This window comes from Culex quinquefasciatus, chromosome 2 (assembly GCF_015732765.1).
Source record: "Culex quinquefasciatus strain JHB chromosome 2, VPISU_Cqui_1.0_pri_paternal, whole genome shotgun sequence".
NCBI classification, from domain to species: domain Eukaryota; kingdom Metazoa; phylum Arthropoda; class Insecta; order Diptera; family Culicidae; genus Culex; species Culex quinquefasciatus.
Genome location: NC_051862.1, coordinates 142,813,700 through 142,838,353, shown reverse-complemented (window position 1 = coordinate 142,838,353; position 24,654 = coordinate 142,813,700). Strand labels below are relative to the sequence as shown.

General features: G+C 37.7%; 1 protein-coding gene across 9 annotated transcripts in view; it reads left to right on the top strand.

Annotated features, from left to right (window-relative positions):
- LOC6046331 (tyrosine-protein phosphatase Lar) overlaps window positions 1-24,654 on the top strand; it is a 483,374-nt gene that overhangs the window by 50,811 nt on the left and 407,909 nt on the right. The gene's annotated exons all lie outside the window — the stretch shown is intronic.

Below are 24,654 nucleotides of genomic sequence, written 5' to 3'. Positions count from 1 at the left end.
CGGAAGGACATTTACGGAATCATACAGATTTGGGCAATATGGGTATCAAAATTCATGGTTTTTGATACTGGTAATGAAAATGGCCATTTTGACAGAATTGGCCACACCCGGAGTGGCCATTGCCCTGAGGGAAGGTTCTCCCGGAAGGACATTTACGGAACCATACAGATTTGGGCAATATGGGTATCAAAATTCATGGTTTTTGATACTGGTAATGAAAATGGTCATTTTGACAGGATTGGCCACACCCGGAGTGGCCATTGCCCTGAGAGAAGGTTCTCCCGGAAGGACATTTACGGAACCATACAGATTTGGGCAATATGGGTATCAAAATGCATGGTTTTTTAAACTGGTAATGAAAATGGCCATTTTGACAGGATTGGCCACACCCGGAGTGGCCATTGCCCTGAGGGAAGATTCTCCCGGGAGGACATTTACGGAACCATACAGATTTGGGCAATATGGGTATCAAAATGCATGATTTTTGATACTGGTAATGAAAATGGCCATTTTGACAGGATTGGCCACACCCGGAGTGGCCATTGCCCTGAGGGAAGGTTCTCCCGGAAGGACATTTACGGAATCATACAGATTTGGGCAATATGGGTATCAAAATTCATGGTTTTTGATACTGGTAATGAAAATGGCCATTTTGACAGAATTGGCCACACCCGGAGTGGCCATTGCCCTGAGGGAAGGTTCTCCCGGAAGGACATTTACGGAACCATACAGATTTGGGCAATATGGGTATCAAAATTCATGGTTTTTGATACTGGTAATGAAAATGGTCATTTTGACAGGATTGGCCACACCTGAAGTGATTGTACGGTAGGAACTACTTCAGAACCTTCCACCAGGGCAATGGCCACTCTGGGTGTGGCCAATTCTGTAAAAATGGCCATTTTCAAAATTTCATTTCCTGTTTCAAAAACCATGAATTTTGATGCACATATTGCCTCAATTTGTATGGTTCCGTAAATGTCCTCCCGAGAGAACCTTCCCTCAGGGCAATGGCCACTCCGGGTGTGGCCAATCCTGTCAAAATGGCCATTTTCATTACCAATATCAAAAACCATGAATTTTGATACCCATATTGCCCCAATTTGTTTGGTTCGATAAATGTCCCCGGTAGAACCTTCTCAGGGTCATGGCCACTCCGGGTGTGGCCAATATCCTACCAATTTGGTCCAAACTCCATCGCCCCAAATCATTTTGGTTTTCGGGTGACCGTCCTAACAATCTTCATTAGAACAGAATTCCTGCCAAGTTGATGCACAACCTGTGTCTATCATTGTGTGGATGTGTGTGTTTGAGCAATAAAATTACCACCGTGGATCCGTCTTTGACGAAAACTCGATAGGCACTGAAATTGGTCAGAGGCTATCTGTTAACTTATATAGTTTGCATGAAATGTGGCAACAGTGGTGCAACATTCTCGCGTGACTGTTCCAATAAAGCAGGAGACGAGGCAAAATTTGCGCCATGTTGCCGCATTTCATGCGAACTATATAACTGCCGTTTTACGGCGATATGATGTATACGCCATTGAGGTGATTTTGCTGTAGACACGATTTTCTGTTTTTGTTCATTTTTTCAATTTAAAAAGACTAATTTTAGGTCTGCTCTGTAGAAACTGTTAAAAAGTACAATAAAAATGTGGCCCCTACAAAATTTCTTGTTTTTTCCTATTCTCTACGATTTTAAAGCACAAACATCATTTGGCCGTAAAAATAGCAATAAAAAATCACTACTTTTCCTGCCCAATGATGTATGTATACATTGCTCGATCAAAGCTGGCTTTATTTTTTGTGCCAGCTATTTTGATAGCTAAGTGGATCCCGTAATGCATTGTCCACGTGGATACTTTAAGGGGAAGGTATTAGGAGCGTTCATTTATTACGTAACGCAGTTGAGGGAGCGGGGTCGGAGGCCGTGTTACGCTCCATACATTTTTAAAATTTGTATGGAAATTTTGTTACGAGGGGGGGGTGGGGGGGTCTAAAAATCCGTTTTTTTGCGTTACGTAATAAAATAACGCTCCCTTAGCAATTCTTTATGCTCCATAAACACATTTTTTGCATGAACAATTGTCAGCAAGGGAGGTGGGTGGTTCTAGAATTTTCAAAAAAGTGTCTACGTGGATGTGGATAAGGTGTCATCCATTAAGTACGTCACATTAAAATCAGCCAAAATTTACTCCACCCCCCTTTGTCACGATTTCCCTATGCTTGTAACACGCAACGTCACGCTTTCTCAAAACCCCCTCTTCCCTCAGAACGTGACGTACTTTATGGATGATGCCTAATGGACGTTCCCTTAAGAATTAAATCGAAATAATGTAATAAAATATTGTCCAATCTTGATTTGGTCCCAAAACCTCAAATCAACATTCAAACAGTATTGAATTTGACTTCTATCAATTCTCAATGTATACATACATCATGATGAGTAAAATTGGCGTATACATCATTGTTTGTTTGCTCAATAAAATGGGCCCCAGAGCAGTTTTTTGAAAAATTCTTTCGTCAGGAGGTAGCTTTTAAGATTCTTTATCAGACTGTACAATAAAATTGAAAATGTCCAAAATGGCGTATACATCATATCGCCGTAAAACGGCAGATAAGCTAACAGATAGCCTTAGAAAATTTCAGTACCTTACGAGGTTTCGTCAAAGACGGATCCACGGTGGTAATTTTATTGCTCAGCCACACACATCCACACATTGATAGACACAGGTTGTGCACCAACTTGGGAGGAATTCTGTTCTAATGAAGATAGAACGGTCACCCGAAAACCAGAATGATTTGGGGCAATGGTGTTGGGACTAAACTTTTAGGATATTGGCTACACCCGGAGTGGCCATTGCCCTGAGGGAAGGTTCTCCCGGGAGGACATTTACGGAACCATACAGATTTGGGCAATATGGGTATCAAAATTCATGGTTTTTGATACTGGTAATGAAAATGGCCATTTGACAGGATTGGCCACACCCAGAGTGGCCATTACCCTGAGGGAAGGTTCTCCCGGAAGGACATTTACGGAACCATACAGATTTGGGCGATATGGGTATCAAAATTTATGGTTTTTGATACTGGTAATGAAAATGGCCATTTGACAGGATTGGCCACACCCGGAGTGGCCATTGCCCAGAGGGAAGTTTCTCCCGGGAGGACATTTACGGAACCATACAAATTGGGGCAATATGGGTATCAAAATGCATGGTTTTTTAAACTGGTAATGAAAATGGCCATTTGACAGGATTGGCCACACCCGGAGTGGCCATTGCCCTGAGGGAAGGTTCTCCCGGGAGGAAATTTACGGAACCATACAGATTTGGGCAATATGGGTATCAAAATTTATGGTTTTTTAAACTGGTAATGAAAATGGCCATTTGACAGGATTGGCCACACCCGGAGTGGCCATTGCCCTGAGGGAAGGTTCTCCCGGGAGGAAATTTACGGAACCATACAGATTTGGGCAATATGGGTATCAAAATTTATGGTTTTTGATACTGGTAATGAAAATGGCCATTTTGACAGGATTGGCCACACCCGGAGTGGCCATTGCCCTGAGGGAAGGTTCTCCCGGGTGGACATTTACGGAACCATACAGATTTGGGCAATATGGGTATCAAAATTCATGGTTTTTGATACTGGTAATGAAAATGGCCATTTGACAGGATTGGCCACACCCGGAGTGGCCAGTGCCCTGAGGGAAGGTTCTCCCGGGAGGACATTTACGGAACCATACAAATTGGGGCAATATGGGTATCAAAATGCATGGTTTTTTAAACTGGTAATGAAAATGATAATTTTGACAGGATTGGCCACACCCGGAGTGGCCATTGCCCAGAGGGAAGGTTATCCCGGGAGGACATTTACGGAACCATACAAATTGGGGCAATATGGGTATCAAAATTCATGGTTTTTGACACTGGTAATGAAAATGGACATTGTGACAGGATTGGCCACACCCGGAGTGGCCATTGCCCTGAGGGAAGGTTCTCCCTAGTTTTCCGAAACATACTTGTTTTGGAAATATTTTCGTTTTTTGGCAATTTGTTTCCACAGAGGTGCCAATTATTGAAAATATTAAATTAGAATGAATTATTAAAGATTAAATAAATTGGCGAAGAATTTAAAAATATAAATAAAAACGGATTTACTTTTTAGAGTTTTGTACAAAGTTCTTTGTCATATTGGTCATGTAGAACATAACCACCTGCACCTTTTTTCATATGTTTTAGGGGACAAAATCCGCAACTTTTGAGCATTAGAGAAAAATTTCCCTAAAATTTTTAAATTTTGCCGCTGATTTAGGATTTTTTGTGGATTATTAGAGTATTTTTTCAATTCAATTTTTATTATAAAATTAAATTTGCAATTGAAAAGTACTTTACAGATTTTTTGATTTTGGCCATTTTCAAAATTCAATCACATAACATTTCAAGATTTCAAAAGGGCTAAACATTCAATATTACGCATATCTGGAATGTTAGTCTTGATTCCCAAAATTTTCAAAATATTTTTTTAAACGGAGCTTTTGCACTAAGATTTTTGTTATAGATATTTTAGAATTTTGAAAACTACGGGAACTAGCGATATTTTTTTTATTCATCCCCTAAGGTACTGTCTACAAAAAGATTTACAACCAAATTTACCTCATTTTACAATCATATTGTTCGTAAGTTTGAAAATTTTTGAATAAGAAGACAACTACTTCCTTGGTTGCTGTGCACCCTTAAATGAAAAACTTTACAAATGTAACATTTTCAACATTGAAAATTTGACCATTAGTTGCTCAAATATTGGCATTTGAAAACAAGAGAATGTTTGGACAAGACTTTAATTTCTTGTTTTTTTTTATGTATTCACTGTATTTCAGCTACCAGAAGTCCAGTCTTCAATGCCTCTTGAGCAATTTTATTGGATTTTTTTTAAACTTTTCGAAAACAAAAATTTACAGTCCAGACTCGATTATCCGAAGGCCTTGGCCAAATTTCACTTTGGATAATCGAAAGTAGGAACATAAAAAACACGAAAACATTTTTTCTGTACATTATTCGATTATCCGATTAAACTTCTGATAATCGAATTTTGGATAATCAAAACTTTGGATAATTGATGTTTTGGATAATCGAGTCTAGACTGTATAGAAATGGATAATCATGGACACTTTTTAAAAAAATCTCAAAAAAACGCGAATATTTCAGTAAAATGTAAACAACCACTTAGTCTATGTCTTGGAAACCGTTCACTTATTTAAAAAAATCGGTATGGAGCTTTTCAATTATTACATTTTACAATTAAAAATTGGAAAAATGTATTTTTTCCAAAATAAAACACATTTTTTTCAAAATGTTATAACATGGCGGCACATTTTGTTCAATACTTTTATGGAGCTCAAAAATTGCGATCTTTGTACCTTGAAACATATCAAAATATTTCATGTTATTGATCCTTTCACTGTAACTTGGATTTTGCCCGCAGTTCTCTCTCGCACTTTTAACAACAAGAATTCACAAAACCGCTCGTTGTTTATTTAAATTTCCAGTCGCAGTTTCCACCAAACTGGACTTTCGCACTTCAAAACTACGAGTGACAGTTGGAAAACAAGCGATAACCTCGGCTCGCTTTGATCATTTTTGAGGAAATTCAAAACTTCTCAAGCCAGTCTGACAAGTCGCAATAGTGCGATCAGTAGCAATAATTTAGTGCAAAGTCCGAGTTAGTGGGAATTGCGCAATATAACTTGCGGTTTTTTGGGATATTTGAATAATTGTGAAAAAAAAATATTTAAAAATCGTTATTTTTCCGCGTGATAAAAAAAATGTTTTGTATGGAGCGTGGACAATTGCAAACCCTAAATATTTAATAATAATACAAATTGTGATCATGATTTCCTACTTGCATCCTTAATATATTTTTGAATTGAATTTGTCTTGTTTACCGTGAACTGGGGTGATATTGATAGGCTTTTTTGCTTTTTGAATGTTATTCAAACTGTAGGACATGTCTCACGACTTATATAATTTTTCATTTCAATGGACTGGGGTAGGCCACATAATGTTCAAAATTATAAAAAAAAGTTTATAAAAAGTTATTTATTAAACCGTGGTGACTTACTTTTTCTTACAAATTTAAGGCTAAAAGTGTGCATATTTTACTTTAAATGTTTGAATACAAACAAATCTCAATGAAATGTTTGTCTTACTAAAATAAATGTTTTTTTTTTTATTAAATGCATGTTGTATGTATTGTAGATTGCAATTTTGCAAAAATAATAAGAAATCAATTTTTGCAAGAAAATATAAAAAAAAATGTTGTTTGTTTGTTCTACCGAAAATACCGAAATATATTTTTATATTTGATTTTACTAACAATTAAAACTTGTAATTTGACAACTAATTTAAAATTGTCCTTTAAATCTGATGATACAGTCCTTTTTTCGATTCGAACTCATTTTCATTGAAAAAAAACATGATACCTACTTTGAGAATATTAAAATGATGCTATTTATCAATTTGTTCCTAATCATAGTTAACGAGCTTCAAAAACTTTTCAAATGTTGTTGAAAACCACTTCGTACACTTCTCTACTTAAGTCAGTATGATTCAATACCAATTTGTTTGTATTAAATTTGTATTTTTCATGTTGCAAAAACAAAAATCTAATGAAGCAGAAGAAAATCAGTTCAATTTGTTGGGTGGTGACGCGGATAAGTGCGCTGACAACGGAGACGCGCTGTCTTGTTTTTGCATGCTCATTTTCATTTCTTTTGTGTCGCTGTGATTCGTATGGGGTGAGTGATTGTGGTTCTAGGTTCTAGGGGGTCTCGTGGCGCAGGGGTAGCGGCTTCGGCTGTCGATCCCGATGATGCTATGAGACGCGGGTTCGATTCCCGCCTTATCCACTGAGCTTCTATCGGATGGTGAAGTAAAACGTCGGTCCCGGTTTCTCCTGTCTCGTCAGAGGCGCTGGAGCAGAAATCCCACGTTAGAGGAAGGCCATGCCCCGGGGGGGCGTAGTGCCAATAGTTTCGTTTTCGAGTGATTGTGGTATTCGAATAATAACATCATTAGTGCGCTGGAAGTGGGGACGCGAAATCGTGATTATGCAGGTTAATTTTTTTGTGTGCTTTTTTTCGCTGTTCGTATGGAGTGAGTGATTGTGGTAATCGAATAATAGCATCACTGGTGCGCTGGAAGTGGGGACGCGAAATCGTGATTATGCAGGTTATTTTTTTGTGTGCTTTTGTGTCGCTGTTCGTTAGGGGTGAGTGATTGTGGTGATCGAATAATAGCATGTGTTGGAACCCTAACGTCTCTAGTGTTCCACGGTGTAATTCTAAGTAAACAAAGCACCCCTCGCCAAAGTAGTGTGGTGAATAACTCATTGTCTCCACACACAAAACAAACACAACGTAGGGAAGTATTGTTATTTGTTACGAATTCAATCTGTGATAATTAACCTGTAAGCAAAAGTGAAAATAAACGATCTCTTCTAATCCAACCTCCGAGAAGGCAAGTTGCCTCTCTCGGAGCACCTGAAACCCTTGAGTTTTACTTACCTGGAGTTCTGGTCCGCCGCTACTTACCGTCCGCTGGAGTTGTCCGCTACTGCATCGATGGGATCCTGGAACCTGAAAAGAAACGGTGGGTCGTCCGCAGTTTTCTGAGTCGGCCCCCTGGCCGAACAGCATGACTTACTGAATTATTTGTGTCTTGAGCGTAATTTTCGTTGAGTAATTGGTGTTTTTTTGTGATTTTTGTTGAGATCTTAATTAATTGTTTTGTCATTTTCAAAGCCCTTCCTATATCATCGTTGATCGGAAGGCACGGCGTCGGGTAAATTGTGGTAATCGAATAATAGCATAGCGAAATCGTGATTATGCAGGTTAATTTTTTTGTGTGCTTTTTTTCGCTGTTCGTATGGAGTGAGTGATTGTGGTATTCGAATAATAACATCATTAGTGCGCTGGAAGTGGGGACGCGAAATCGTGATTATGCAGGTTAATTTTTTTGTGTGCTTTTATGTCGCTGTGATTCGTATGGGGTGAGTGATTGTGGTAATCGAATAATAGCATCACTGGTGCGCTGGAAGTGGGGACGCGAAATCGTGATTATGCAGGTTATTTTTTTGTGTGCTTTTGTGTCGCTGTTCGTTAGGGGTGAGTGATTGTGGTGATCGAATAATAGCATGACTTACTGAATTATTTGTGTCTTGAGCGTAATTTTCGTTGAGTAATTGGTGTTTTTTGTGATTTTTTTTTTTGAGATCTTAATTAATTGTTTTGTCATTTTCAAAGCCCTTCCTATATCATCGTTGATCGGAAGGCACGGCGTCGGGTAAATTGTGTATAATGTTTGAATAAAGTTTTATTTTTAATGGTGAAAAAGCCATTTCTATATAATGATCGAAAGACGCACTGACATTTTGGATTAATTAATAGTGGAGTGAAATAATTGTGTGTGAGTGACTTTGTGTGTTAACCAAAAAAACCTTCCCATAGCATCGTTGCTCGGAAGGCTCGCCGACGGGTCTGTTATGAAAGTCCTCCCCATAGCATCGTAGCTCGGGAGGCATCGAAAAGCCAATACCTTATCCTACTAACCCAAAAAAATAATAATCACGTGATGCTTGAAGGAGATGCTGTGGATTCAACGGTCTCAAGCGGTATCAACAAGTATATAGCGAAAAACTGTGTGCTTGATGAGTCTGCAACTTCAATTATCGGACTAACATTCCTCCTTTTCGTTGAACTGCAGGCTTCTTGGGAGGGCGCCGGTATTGACTAATAAAGTAGGGATCTTCAGAGGTTAAACAGTGAACGGATGGTTGGCTCCCACTGATCATTTTTGATTCATTGTTTAACTTCAGCTGATCTGTCAATAACGGAGTAGCAGCTCATTGGAAGTCAACCATGCTCATGCTCATGCTCATGCAAAAACAAAAATCTATAACTTATCAAAGTCAATCAGGTCCATATTATGTTTTATTTTTAATTTAGAAGAGAAAAATAAGAAAACATTCTCAAATCGTCCCAGCGAAGGGGTTTTTTTTCAAAATATTTCAATGGCATCAATCTTTACACATTTTAAGGGTAGGTACACAGCAACCAAGAAAGTTGCTTCTTATTATTCTAAAATTGTTGAACTTACGGACCCAATCCTGAAATAGCTTTTTTATAAAAATTGTCAAATTTCGTTGTGCATCTTATTGGGTAAAGTAGCTTAGGGGATGCATACAAAATTATATCGATAGTTTCCGTAGTTTTAAAGATATTAAAATGTCTGTAATAAAAATCTGGCTGCAAAAGCTCTGGTTGATATGCACCGTTAAGTGGTAAATGATAAAGGTACCAAAGCACATCAGAAACATGAGATTTACTCAAAATAGTGTTTAGTTTTGACTACCAATGCGAAAAACCCAAAACGGCTAATTTGCCGATCAAGGAAGAAATAGCCGTGATAAAAATTCGATGCAATAAATTAGATTTTTAGTAGTTTTGAATCCCCTTTTGAATGCTTCCAAAACAGTTATCTCCCATTAACTTTTGTGCAAATGTTTGCGTCACAACTAGTTTCACCAAACTGCTCACATCAACGCTTATGAAATCATAAACTTTCCATGTTTCCCAACATTCCAACTAGCATCAACATGCTTTCCTGGCAACGTAAAGTGATGTTTCAGTTGAAAAAACTTTTCATCGCAAAAAAAAAAAATCCCTTGTCCCAACCCAAAATCCTGCTCCCTCCCAAATGGATGACTGAACCGAACCACCGGACCATCACCAACCACAAAGCTTTGCCTGTCATCTGCAGCTTGTCCTATTCCCAGCTCGTCACCACCACCACCACCGCAGCAACCACCGGGACAGGACTTTCCGCCGCTTGTGATGCCAGAGAGTTTCATCAGATTTATGCCAAAATGACAGAATTAATTCCAATCTCGTCGCTGCCGTCCAAAAACCCTGCTCCACCTCCGCTCGTCACGATAGGAAAGACACCGCACCAAAAAAGGTGAATCTTTTGGTGCAGAAAAAGGTTTTCTCGAAAATCACACAAAATTGACAAAGACACACACACACACACACGAAGGCGTGCAAAAACACGAACACGGTCATATGCATACAAAATAATGATCTTATTAGAACAAATTTCGGAAACCCAGCGGAAAACCACAATCAAGGTTCGCAACCTGTGTCCTGCCAGGGTGGCCCTTTTGCACCCCAGCGTGGAGACTTTGTCTATGAATGAGGCACGGGAGACTGGAGTGGTCTAGACTCTTTCATGAGTTATTTGAAAAAAAAAATAATAATAATCAGCAAACATCTAAATTTAGTTTTTTCTTAATTTTTTATATGTTTTTGATTAACTTGAAGAAAATTAACACAAATTTGGTTTCCGTAATAAAATATAATTAAGCGCAATTAAATTAGGCCGATGCAAATATTTAAAAAAGTTTTTGTCCCTCGGCCCTGGCCGAGGTCAAGGGGGGGGGGGCAAAAAAATAAAAAAATATAAAAATTTAAATAACAAGCCATAGTCTACACATTTAAATGAAAAATGTGTTTTAAAATGCATTTTACACTTGTTCAGTTGTTTTGCAATCATTAGTTTTCAAAAAATTTAAGATCTGACAAAAACAAAAATTGTATCGAAAAAAAAAAAAAAAAAGATTTTGGACGACGAAGTCACGTACCTGGGAGTGGTGCATGACAAGAAGCTAAAGTACGACAAGCACGTGAACTACATCATCAGGAAGGTGGATCGGTCCACCAAAGCGCTCTACTCCCTGCTGAATCGGCGGTCGAAGCTGAGCATCAAGAACAAGTCGCTGGTGGTCAAGTGCATCATCCGTCCAATGCTGACCTACGCTGCTGCGGTCTGGGGCAACTGCGCCAAATCGCACCGTAAGCGACTCCAGGTGAAGCAGAATAAGCTGCTCAAGATGGTGCACAACCTGGACCCGTGGTACCCGACCGACGATCTACACAAGCTGGCCGGCGTCGACACCGTCGACGCAAGCATCGAAAGGGCAACGAGAACCTTCAGGACTTCATGTGGGATGTCAACAAATCCGCTCATCGAAGCACTCCTCCGCCAACAACTGTGATATTAGTCTTTAAGCCAAACATAGATCTAGGGTTTTTTTCTCAAAAATTATTTTCCCTAAAAGAACACCCAGTTAGCAAAATCTAAACGTAGAAATATGTATCCTCCCTGCAAAGGCTTATGAATTGATCTCAGTTCGACGTTGTCGTGCTATCTTGTCGCACCCGCCATTTTGACGTTCCGAGAAAAACGCGTTTTAATGTTTGACCTTGAATATTCAAAAACGAGAGCACGCATTGTAAACAATAACAAACACGTTTTGTTTGGCTCACCATTCTGTGCATTGTCCCAAAGTTTGGTTGAAGTTGGTTGCTGGAGTCCCGAGTTATTATTACAAATGTTTACGGTAGTCTAGCTTGTACGTGCGACAAACGCATCCTGACTTTCCTGGCCTGAAATCCCATTGGCCTTTTGTCGCACTTACATCAATTTTCATGGAGTGACAAGATAGCACGACAAGATTGAAACTACTTTCATATGTAAAGTGACAAAAATGCACGGAGTTTTTTCGGTTTTTGTTGGATATCTCAGGATTGAAATCGAATTTTGGGGATCTCTGAAGGTCAAAAGGTGAGGCATTGTGAGCTGCACAAAATGGCGTTCTTAACTCAATTTGGCCCAAAATGCACGTACGACAAGTTAACACGATGGCGACGAGTTGAAAGGTTCTCCAAATCTCTGAATTGCAAATGTAACATCCTGGAGCAGAAGAGTTAAATTCTAATAAAAACACAATTGAATTGAATTGAAAAAAGATTTTGCATCGAAAATTTTCAAAAAATCTTTAGATTTTTTAATAAACCCAAACATGCTAAAAATGATTTAAAACGCAGAAGAATGTATTTTAATTTGATTTCAGCTGGTTGCACTTGAATTTTCATTGAAATTTTGAAGTTTATTGTAAAAATATTTTTTTTGCCCCCTGATTTTTCGGGCCAATTTTGAAGGGGGGGGTGACAAAAACTTTTAAAAATATTTGTACCAGCCTTATATAAATAAAAAAAACTATTGAAAAATGTAACAGAATCTCATAGAAAACCCCAATTCTGCATTTCAGACTCACTCTCCCCTAACTTTGCGGTCCAGCTTTGATGGGATTCTAGTTTTCCGGTTTTGTTTAATGTAAAATCAACCGAGCGGAAACGGGGAAAACCTTCCGAGGGAACCTTTTCGGATTAGCAATACCAGTAGCAAGAGATCCCTTGTTCTTTGCATGCGAGTGTATGTGTGGAGGTCAACCGAACCTAGCAAACGACCCCCCACATCCCACTTTGTAACGCTGCTGTGGAATTAACTTTTTCGTCAGTGGAAAGTTGTGAACTTATAAGCCCAATGGAAACGCACACACACACACTCACACACGCAGACTCACATCTAGAAGGTATGAATATAAATTCATTGGGTGAGGAAAAACTTTTGCCGAAACGTTGGAAATCGCACACGTGATGAAATCAGTTGTGGCGGAAGAAATGGTTGTGGATTTTGAAGCTGGAAAAAATGGCTCGCAGATTAAACGTTGAGCAGAGGATAAGGGAATTGATTGAAGTTGAGCGCTTTTCGAGAGAAATCGGTCTGAGCCGCATTGACAGGTTATTTTATGGCTATTTTAATTCTTGTCAGAAAACTTTTGCGTATTGGTTAAATACCCATAAGGGTGGCTTGATATTCAGAACAGCTTTTCTGGTCACAATCAGGCCTTTAAAAAACCTCCTAAAATTAAGGAGTGACCGAAGCTGAATCGGCCTTCCGGTTTTCCGCAAAGCACTTAAATTTTATATGGAAATTTGCATGGAAAACCGAACTTTTTTGTTGTTTGATTTTTGTAATCTTAATTTTTCTGCCAATTTTAACACTTTCTGTGGTGCTGAGCATGTTAATAACACTGTTTTACATAATATTTTAAAATAATGTTGAATTTACTAGCTTTCCGCTTTTTTGAAAGGTTTATTTTTTTCTTCATACAATGTTTTAACTTTAAAAAAATATGAAAAAATACCCGTTAATGGTTGACAACCTTTATCTTCTCATTCTTAAAAAAATATCAGTTTTATTCGTTTTCTTAAAAAAGTGAACTTCCAAAAGAAAATGCAGTAAAAACTTTTCAAAATTTAAATTTAGTTTAGTTTTTATTTATTTATTTATTTATTTTTTTAGTTTTTGTCGCCTTCCTTCAAAATTGGAACAAAAAATCAAAACAAGAAAAGTCAAAGTAGTTATGTCACAGACATAACCGGAATGGCGTAGACTACGTAAAGTTTTGATATGTGGACATAGAGTTTTCCATAGCATAATTTAGATACTTGAAAATTTACGGAATAAGATCGTGAATCGTGAGATGGGCCCCCCGACACCTAGTAAACCAGTAAACTCAATCGGACCGTGTATGTACCGGTTGTTGAAACATAATTCGTATATGATTCGAATTGAATTCCGATTGAGTTGAATTTTACTGCGAAAAAAACCACAGCTGCCATGTACACAAACTTCGAATGTGTTGGTAAATCTTTGACTAGACAACAACATCGAGTGGAGGAATGAAAGAGAAGAATGAAAAACGTTTATTTTCGCGAACTGAATGAATGTTTGGTAGCAGAATGAGGGGGAGGGAGAGGCGTTGGGGTGAGAGCAGCCTCAGAAAGCTGTGCAATCCGTCAACCCCGAAGACCAACATTTGTTCCTGAAAGGCTCTTCACCGACTCATCTCGGGTATGACGAGGGACGGGGAGTGAGGGCAACTCCGAAAAGTTTGGAGTCCTCACGCCCTTCCTCTTGTTTGAACAACCACGGCTTGGCCTACGAGAGGCAACTGTTCGGCGAGAAGGGAGTAGGCGACGCTTTGTTGTTTCAGACCCGGGGGGCGACATCTATATCTCACTACAGGCAGCTCGCCCGCAGCCAACACAAGCTGTCAACTTCGACACCAGAACAAAAGGGAGCTGTCAATTACGGCGAAAGCGCAAAAGAACAGCTGTTTGTTACGGAACCAAAACAAAGCAACTGCGCACTATAAAAAAAGTACAAAAACTGCAGGCTTAAAATGGAAATAAAGTAATTATTGTTTTATGTAAAATTTTACCACAATGTAAGTTTAATAGTTAGTGTATGTTTTAGAGGTGATTTTTATCAATTTATTTGCAAAATAAACTACTAAAGTTGGGATTATTAAGCACACATCGGGCCGATGACCTCATTTAAAGTTGTACTTTTATCACATGAAACATTTAACTTAACTACTGTGTAATTTGACTTTTACTACAGTAATTCTTATAACAAAAATTGAATTAAGAATAAAATAAATTGTTTTCACTGTGCGCAGTTTGCGCGCGATATTAATCTCAATCACCCAAGATGGCTGCCTTAAGCATCCCCCTGTTGCTGCTTCGTCCCGGGTGGGACGAGGGACGGGTAGTAAGGCAACTCCGAAGAGTTGGGAAGTCCTCACCCCCTACCACGAAAGATCCAAACGGTCCGGCCATCAAGAGACAACTGGCTGACGGTGACGACGAGAAGGCGATGCGCGCAGTTCTGGTCTCTCTCTTTCCTGCTGCTGCTGCTCTGGGCTGAGCTTTCCTGCTGCTGCTGCCAGTCCGACGTCTGAAACGTGAATGATAGAATGGACTATGGCGCGCGTTCTTATATATGGTGTTGGCTCTCTACTTCCCCTCTTTTTTCACGACCGACACCGGTCGCGGTGTTTGGGTGATTTTCCCCTCAAAACATTCCCGTCCGTGAGTGGGAAGCGCTCATTTTGCTTGCAAAATCTCTGCATTTTGAAAATATTTTAAAACATTGAGTTGTTTCAGTAGTTAAACTATTTTTCCAACATTGAAAATTTTATAGCAAATTGCTGAATAATTTTCGAATCGAATGCAGCAGAAATCGTGCCGATTCGATTTGAGGGAAGGAAGTTATAAGCGTTTGACGGATGACGCAGTAATCCAGGGCCTTCCACTTGGGTTTTTTGGAATGGCACCCCAGGTGTTGGACAACGATTGATCGGGGCTAGGTTGTAGAGGGTTTAAGTCATGCCAGGTGTAGACAATCAACACATCAAACTAACCCTGCTTCGGTGGAGTTGCTGGTCGGCGGTTGGACTCGCAATCCAAAGGTCATCAATACGAATCCTGGGGTGGAGCACTCTTTGGATTAAAAAGAGGTTTGGGTGTTCTCTCCCATTAAAGCCTTCGGATTCCTAGGTTTGAGTAGAAACTTTCTATAGAAACTGTCGTTAGAGTGGATGGTTTATTTCTCGGATGAGTTTTTAAAATACTGTAAGAGCCACCGTAATCTTCGGCACTAATTTTCCTTTTTCTTCAAATTTAAACATTATTTCACTTGATTTTAGTTAAGAGCGATTGAAGGACGTGTAGATGACCAATCTCAAGCAATTTTGAAATAGATTTTTCGTAAGTAGGTCTAACACCGATGCAAAAAGGGCTCTCACGTCTTTTGAAAACTAATCCGAGATTCGATGTTTTTCTTTTAATTATCTACTATCTACTCTCTACATCTACAGCTTCTACAGCTTCCTATCTACAGATTTTACTACTCAATGCATATAACTCGGTACCAGAGGATGACGATTCTCTTGATTTTCAATTTTCTGGGAATCGAGAATTAAATTTTGCTATTGAGTGTGCTGACCACGCGGACGCACTGTCTTGTTTTTGCATGCTTATTTTCATTTCTTTTATGTCGCTGTTTGTGTGCTTGGGTGGGTGGTTATTATAATTAAATAATGGCATCATTAGTGCGCTGACCACGCGGACGGGCTGGCATCATTTTTATTATAACTTATTGGACATCATAAGTGCAGTGCTTCTGGTGACGCGCAGTCCTGTTTTTTCGCGATAATTTTCATCGTAAATGATCGTAAAAATTTATTCCAACTGGCATCGATCGATTTTATGAAGAGTAAAGCGTCATTTATTAACTATTTTTGAAATTTGCTCGCGTTATCTAAATTGAAAATAGTAAAAATATACTGATAAGTCCAGCCCATAGCACTTCTGCTCGGCTGGCACGCGTTCGATAAAAAAAAAACTTTTTAAATAATCAATTATCTATCTTTCCGCAGCCGGCTGCCTAAGATTTAAAATTTTCAACCGATAAACAAAATGCTCATGGTCACATCACTGCCACTCGTGAATCCTGACCTCATACCCATCTACTAACCCCCTCAAAACTCATGTGATACTTTGTCGGAGATGCAGTCGATTGGGCGGTCTCTATCACTCAAGTATCGGACTAACATTCCCATCCACTTCCCCGTGACTCTACCACTGGTCGTGGCCGGCGCCGGTATTGATCAGCATGATAGCCCGAGCAGGGGTAAATAACACGGGAATACCAAATTTTGGTATTACTTGGGCAAATAACAGCGACCAAAATGTGCCCTTGGTTGCCCAGTAATAGATGGTAAAATACCATGAAATCATACCAAAATCTTGTATGTGGAAGGGCACAACAATACCAAACCATGTTATTCCAAGGGTAAAATAATACCTCAAAATAAAACCATTTCAATACCAAGTTGGGGTCTTCTGGATTTTTGAACATTGCTTGAATACCAAAACTTGGTATTGCCATGGTTTTATGTTTAGGTATTCCCGCGCCCTTGGAAAATCATATTTTGGTATTTCTGTGGTCTTTCACATACATGATTTTGGTATGATTTCATGGTATTTTACCATCTATTACTGGGCAACCAAGAGCACATTATGGTCGCTGGTATTTGAACAAGTAATACCAAAATTTGGTATTTTCATGCCATTTTTAGTGCAGCAGTTGCAGTTAGTGAAAAAACGGAAATTATTCATATGCAACAGCCAAATCTACTCACCTGATGATTCCATGTTGTTATTAGTGATATTCTTCACCACACCGAATGCATTTGTCATTGATGAACGGCCTGTGCTTGAAGTTCTTGAAGCTTCTGAAAAATAACAAGATTGAAAAATAAGTATTTTTAGAATGAAACTGAATTGAAATTCACCAAAATTCATTAATCTGTCGATTGACTCGTTTTTCAAAGTATTTGGTTATCCCGACTTTCAACATTTTTGAAAAAAATATTAGTGGATATATCACACTAATTTTTAAAATCATCTTTAACATTTTTGGGTTTCAAGTCATTTTAGCGCAAAATTAATTAACTCGTAAATTTTTTTTTGCAATTCCGTCGTGAAACTACTAACTTTTCCTGTCATTCTTGAACGACGAAATAGCCTACTTTTCTGTACCAAAACTAACAGAATCGAATAGCAACACTTTTCAAAATAAATGTTGAAAAGTTCTACTTTTCAGCACTCAAATGGGTGCTGAAAAGTTGAACTTTTCAGCACTTGTTTCGAAAAGTAACACTTTACAACATTTTTTTTGGATTTAAACAATTTATTGACAAAATACATGAAAATTTGACATAAAATTTCACTCAGTGTGTGTTTTTTGGAATTGCAAAAAATGTTGTATGGAACTCGTTGCAAAACTTGATTTTTTCAGCACTCTTCGTATTTATCCAACTCGGTGAACCTCGTTGGATAAATGTACGACTCGTGCTGAAAAAATCCTCTTTTTGCAACTTGTTGCATAAACTACTATTAACAAATTTCGCATAGTTTCAGAGAAAATTGATGAAACCTTTCAATATTCAAATAATACCAAAATGTGCCATCCTGACTTAGAACATTTTCCACAATTTCAAGTCATTTCTATAGGGGGTATATCAAAAATGTTTAAAATCAAGTTTGAAATTTCCGGTTTTGAATGAAAGCATTCGCTTTGAGACATCATTTTAGCGCAAAATTAATTATTTTGTCAAAATTGGTCAAAATTTTCCCATAGTTGCAGAGGAATTTGATAAAATACTGTAACACCAAAAGAATGTGGTGTTCGACCATAGACAAATTCTGCAATCAAAACAATAGGGTAGGGTAGTCATCAATGAGACACTTTTGGTTTTCAACTTTCAACGATTTTTCTAATTTTTTCATCAGCATGTTTTAATGAGCTTTTAGTTGCATTATCATTCTTTTAATGTGTTCTGGGTAATTCTCTACCAACTCACACGAAATCGGAAAAAGTTGCCCCGACCCCTCTTCGATTTGCGTGAAACTTTGTCCTAAGGGGTAACTTTTGTCCCTGATCACGAATCCGAGGTCCGTTTTTTGATATCTCGTGACGGAGGGGCGGTACGACCCCTTCCATTTTTGAACATGCGAAAAAGAGGTGTTTTTCAATAATTTGCAGCCTGAAACGGTGATGAGATAGAAATTTGGCATCAAAGGGACTTTTATGTAAATTAGACGCCCGATTTGATGACGTACTCAGAATTCCGAAAAACGTATTTTCATCGAAAAAACAATAAAAAGTTTTAAAAATTCTCCCATTTTCCGTTACTCGACTGTAAAAATTTTGGAACGTGTCATTTTATGGGAAATTTAATGTTCTTTTCGAATCTACATTGTCCCAGAAGGGTCATTTTTATTTAGAACAAAATTTTTCATTTTAAAATTTCGTGTTTTTTCTAACTTTGCAGGGTTATTTTTTAGAGTGTAACAATGTTCTGCAAAGTTGTAGAGCAGACAATTACAAAAATTTTGATATATAGACATAAGGGGTTTGCTTATAAACATCACAAGTTATCGCGATTTTACGAAAAAAAGTTTTGAAAAAGTTACTTTTTGCGTTTCTCTTTGTTTCGTCGTCCGTGTCTGTCGCGGGTGACCATGAACGGCCATGATCGATGACGACCAACTTTTTAAAACTTTTTTCGTAAAATCGTGATAACTTGTGATGTTTATAAGCAAACCCTTATGTATATATATATCAAAATTTTTGTAATTGTCTGCTCTACAACTTTGTAGAACATTGTTACACTCTAAAAATAACCCTGCAAAGTTAGAAAAACACGAAATTTTAAAATGAAAAATTTTGTTCTAAATGAAAAATGACCCTTCTGGGACAATGTAGATTCGAAAAGTACATTAAATTTCCCATAAAATGACATGTTCCAAAATTTTTACAGTCGAGTAACGGAAGAATTTTTAAAACTTTTTAGTGTTTTTTCGATGAAAATACGTTTTTTCGGAATTCTGATTACGCCATCAAATCGGGCGTCTAATTTTACATAAAAGTCCCTTTGACACCAAATTTCTATCTCATCACCGTTTCAGGCTGCAAATTATTGAAAAACACCTCTTTTTCGCATGTGCAAAAATGGAAGGGGTCGTACCGCCCCTCCGTCACGAGATATCAAAAAACGGACCTCGGATTCGTGATCAGGGACAAAAGTTACCCCTTAGGACAAAGTTTCACGCAAATCAAAGAGGGGTCGGGGCAACTGCTGTGTGAGTTGGCGGAGAATTACCCTTCTAACATTGACAAAAATATGAGATCGATCCGACATCTGCAGCCAGAGTTATTCAACTGTCTCATTGTAGACGCACTTGGCAGGAACAATGAGACAGGTGGGGAACAATGAGACACTCTACGAAAATCAACATTTTTCTAGCAAAACATCATGTTTTTGTATTGTTCCATTGCAGGTGACTTGCCTTGAACATTTTAGAGCAATTTTGCCAACATGAAACTTTTAATAACAAAAGTTACACTAAAAAGTATTTCAATTTTGTAAAATCCATATATTAATACCAAATAACTTTGTATTTTTGGTTTAATGAAGTTTAAACTCTATAAATATGCCAAAAATCACTTTTAATTCATGTTTTGAAAGATTTCCATCGATTTTGAAAAGTTTATTGAAGAAAAATCAAAGTGTCTCATTGTTACCCATGGGCTGAAATGAGTGGGGAACAATGAGACAGCCCTGGATTCTGAGTTTATTCTAAATTTTGGCCAAATCTAATGAAAGGACATTGTAGCCCAACTTAATCCCTATGGAACGTCGAAAGAAATTTAAATGGCAGCCTACGAGCGAAAAAGTAATTTTTGTCCATAATTTACTTTTACACCCCAGAATCAAACATTTATGAATAACTTTTCAAGGGAGCGTCCATAACCAAAGCCACTAATATGGCAGACGTGTATCCAGTAGACACACCTTTCCCTCAAATATGAGCCTGATTGGTTGAAACTTCGACTTGTGAGAGCCATTTTATCATTGTTCCCCGTGTCTCATTGATGACTACTCTACCCTACCTTAAATTGGTATGATACCACATTTTGCTCTTGCATAATCCTTAAGACAAATTTTAAAGGGTCCAGGAATACCAAAATTTGGTATTGATACCAGAGAAAGGTATTATTACGCATTTCCCTTGTTATTTACCCATGCTCGGGAGGGGCCTTTGAGAAGTTGCGAAGCGAGGAAAGATAGCTCCCACTCATCTTCCACGGCTCGTGGAAGATGGAGGTCCTGGTCAATAACAGAGTAGCAACTGCGGGTGGGCACCTATGCTTATACTTATGCTTATGCTTAATCGAGAATTAAATTTTGCTATATCCCGGGATTTCCCGGACCCCAGGAATTTTTCTTTTAATTAAAATTATTGATATTGTGCAAATAATTCAAAACAAAAGTAATACATGTACTACACATTAATGAATTCAGTTACATTTAGTCATTGTCGATGAAATATTATCGTTACGTTGGGCTATTCTTCCTACATGTTGAAAAAAGCATTCAAAATCTGCATTTACAAGATTATTTGTGGTGCTTTTTGGGACTCAGAATTGCACTATATTATTCTTTGCAAAGTTTCATGCTCACTAAACAATTTTCCCTATTTTCAAAAATCTGTCTGTGTCCTGGTTAAACTTGTGAAAATATGTTTGTCCAAATGTATAACAAAGTAGCTAAAATATGACTCTTGAAGATGATTAAAAATAACCCATATCAAGAGCATTAAAGTTTACAGAAGCTACGAAAAATAAATCGTTCACAACTGGCTGACCATCACTTAACAAAGAATGCAACGCAAGGTTTCTTTCTAAAAATAATTTCAAATTTTCTAATTTTGGTGCTCATCGCTAAACATATTGTAGGTCCTTTTTTAAAAAAAAACTGCAGAATTTATTTGTTACCATCAACTTGAAATAGAGAAGTAAACTTAATCTAAATAATTTAGATTTTTTTTAAAAATTATTTTTATTTTATGGAAAACTATGGGCTCTCCAACTTAGTGGTCGTGTTATCATTTCCAGTTGCTGGCATTTTTTGCAACTTTAATTGTACTCTTTCTGAATTAGCAAACTACAGAAGCATCAATACAATCGAACTGTTAAAATTCTTCATATTATTTCCTATGTTTAGATTATAACTCATGTTTTGTTTTTGATTGTCATTATATTATTTTGCTGTAAGTATCAAATTTCCCAGAAGTCCCGACCAAATTTCCCAGGAATCGAGAGGTTCATAAATGGCCGATTAACCGGGGAATTTTTCTTCTACTCGGTACCCATTTCGATATAATCATACAAAACTCGATGTTTGCATTGTTCAGCCAAACTATCCTAGTGTCCTACAATTTCGCCCCCCGCCTCAAATTCAGAAAAAATGAGACGTTCCCCCAAACTAGCGAAAATTTTCTATAAGTGAAGAGCACGCAAGTTTATCACAATTTATGACAGCATTTTGTGTGCATGCATGCATTCCTAGTGCCCAGAAACACCAAAACTATGCCAAAAATGTTGTCACCACACACAGAAAACTTTCCATCCCTTCGAGCAGAACGTCGACGGCGGCGGCGCGATGCCAACCTCGAAACATTGAAATTTATGTTTCAACAATCCTGGAGCAGCAGCAGCAACATATTGCACAGCGATGATGGCCGCAGGCTGCCGTGCGCTGCTGCTGCGGCATTCGAGGGTTTGTCGAGTCAGTATTCGCAGCAGCAGCAGCACCACCAGGATTGCTGCTCATAAATCGTATTTTCTCCGATGCGACGTGCGCGCTGGAAAAGCTCTGCAGGGTACCGCCGTTGTTGAGTGACTAATACTTGTACACGAACACATATGCACGCACACGTATAGGGTGGGGGGGGGGCAAATGTGTTTGCTCTTAAGTGGGGAGTGCATTAACGGAAAATGTTTGAAATGTTAATTTGAGTGATTTTTTGAAACAATTCTACTATAGGGCTACAAGCGCAAAATTGTCTTGAAGGTCATTTTTTTTTATTCTCGTTGCAAAATAATGTAGGGGAAATTCAGGTGTAGGAGTCGAAGTGCTGATATGGCAACATTAGAGGCACAATAGAGTACACACATCCACACGCAAAATGAGAGCTTAACTGCTTAACGAATGTCGCCATCAATTTCTTTTCACTTGCGCTAGCGTTTTCAAAGCGCTTTAGATATAAAAATTGCTTCCAACTACCGACAACATGTTTATTTGAACATTAATTAGTAACTCGCTTGAAAAATAATCACGAAACATGTAAATAATTAGCAAGCACCACCAAAAAAACAAACGTGCCAAGTAGTTTGACTTTTGACGACCCATTCCAATCGAAGGCTGAAGAAAACCGAGCGAGAAGCGAAGACAAATAAAGAACAAAGGGTGGCCACCAACACCACCAGCAGCGCCTGTTAGAGTGAGCCAGTGATGCCATGAAACTTTCTCTATAAATACTACTTTTCGTCAGAGTTCGCTTAAAATTTCATCACAATTGGCAGCACAAAGCAGACCCAAAAGAGCGCTGGATATAATATAAAACTGGGCGTGGCCCAATGCATTCTCGTATGGTTAAAATACATTTGGGAAACATTTTTTTTAAATGCTTGTAAAAGGAAAAGAATAACTTTTAGTAAAAATGAAACTATACAGAAATGTTCACAAAAAGTTGCACTACTCGTTGGTGTATTTGGTTTTAGTCAATTTAAAGGAACACTACAGATTATCGAGCATCATTCAAACAGGATCGCTTATTAGGCTTGAAATGGGTAAATTTCCCCTATAGAGGTGTAACCAGCCACGCCAGAAATACAGAGAAATCTGTATTTTTTTCGATCCAAAAAATCTAAAAAATCTGTATAAGGGTCATTCCAGGTCAACTGAGTACACTTTTGGACTCGACCTTCACCGATTTGGACCAAACTTGGAGGGAACGTTTATCTATCGATAGTTAACAGAAATCCCAAGTTTGGTGCTGATTGGACCATCCCTCTATTTTTGGCACCGCCCTCTTTTTTGGCGATTTTCTAAAAAACTTTTTTTTCTTCTAATCATAACTTTGCAACTATTTGAGCAAAAGACTTTCTACAGGTTGCATTTTATAGAAAATTGTCCAAGGAATTCGATAAAAATAAAATTTTAACCCTGAAATGCCCACTAATATTATTTTTTAACGTTTTAAGTACTAAAATTAAGTTTCGACCAACTCCTTATATTTTTATTTGTTTGATTTCATCACCATCGTGTTCCCCGGACAATTTAACATAATAATCAATGTAGACTTTAAGTTAGGTTTTGGCTTTCGGTCTGTTTGGGGAATCAAAACACTTTTATGTTCTCAGAACATAAAAGTGTTTTGATTCCCCAAACAGACCGAAAGCCAAAACCTAACCTAAAAATTTATTGATACGGTCGAATAAACAGCAAGATGTAGACTTTAAACTAAAATGAACTATTGACGAGATACAGCGATTTTACTGAAAAAAGTTTGATTTTGCGCAGCACTCGGAAGTTCATGGTGTACTTTTCAACAAAAAGGAATTAATCTCGCATAATTCGGTTTTTATATGTGAGAAATTTATTTCTGATTTGAATTCATAGGACAGAGTGCAGTGCAAAATCAAACTTTTTTCAGTAAAATCGCTGTTTCTCGCCAATGGTTCATTTTAGTTTAAGGTCTTCTTTGATTATTATGTAAAATTGTCCGGGGAACACGATGGCGATAAAATAAAAAAAATAGAAATATAATCAATTGGTCAAAACTGAATTTTTATACCTAAAACGTAAAAATATAATATTAGTGGACATTTCAGGGTTAAAATTTTATTTTTATCAAATTCCTTGGACAATTTTCTATAAAATGCAACCTGTAGAAAGTCTTTTGCTCAAATAGTTGCAAAGTTATGATTAAAAGAAAAAAAAGTTTTTTAGAAAATCGCCAAAAAAGAGGGCGGTGCCAAAAATAGAGGGATGGTCCAATCAGCACCAAACTTGGGATTTCTGTTAACTATCGATAGATAAACGTTTCCTCCAAGTTTGGTCCAAATCGGTGAAGGTCGAGTCCAAAAGTGTACTCAGTTGACCTGGAATGACCCATAAACAGATTTTTTAAAAATGATTATTCTAAAAAAATCATCAATTTGTTAATTGAATTATGCTTCAATATGATCAAAAAGCTTAAATCTGCTGTTAAGAATTGAAAAATTTACGAAATTTATATCATTCAATGTTTGTCTGTGAATTAATTTTCAACTGTTAGGATCTCCAAAACTCTACAATCTGGATTAAGTTAAGCAAATTGTACTTTGATTAAAACAACAAATAAATATGAATTGAATTGAGTTGATTTTTTTTATATGTTTAGGGTGACTAATAAAGTAATCTTTTGAGCCAAAGTGACATCATT